Raw genomic sequence first — 489 nt, 5'->3', positions numbered from 1 at the left:
CCCGGAGGCGAGCCCGGCGTCCCCTACATCTGGGCCCGGAACTTGGGCGCCTGTGGGGAGGGAGCTCGGGGAGGCCCAGTGGGCGGCCTGGAGTAGAGTGGGCCTCCCCTGGTTGGGCAGCCCTGGGAGGCCCAGTGGAGACTCTTCACAGGCCCCACAGATGAAAGAGGCTTCCTGGGAACTGACCCCATGATCCCATCAGGCTGAAAGCCCTGAGCATCANGCCTGAGGAACTCCCAAGGCCAGCTGTCCCGGCTACTTGCTTCTCTTGTCTTCCTTTGTAGGAGCTCCCAGCCTTCCGTGAGGGGTGGGCAGACCCAGCCGTGGGCACCAGTGCGGTTGGCGTGAGGGTCGGGGCAAGGGAGGAGGACAAAGGCTTCTCGCACCATGAAGGGCTCCCCAAGTGTGCAAGGACAGAAAGGGGGTGGCAAAGAGCCGGCTCTCCCGGGTACTCTGGGGGCGCCCTGCCCTCTGTCCCAGGGGGACGGG

This window comes from Crocuta crocuta, unplaced genomic scaffold (genome assembly GCF_008692635.1).
Source record: "Crocuta crocuta isolate KB4526 unplaced genomic scaffold, BGI_CrCroc_1.0 scaffold124, whole genome shotgun sequence".
In the NCBI taxonomy this organism is placed as follows: Eukaryota; Metazoa; Chordata; class Mammalia; order Carnivora; family Hyaenidae; genus Crocuta; species Crocuta crocuta.
Note: the sequence above shows the minus strand (reverse complement) of the source record.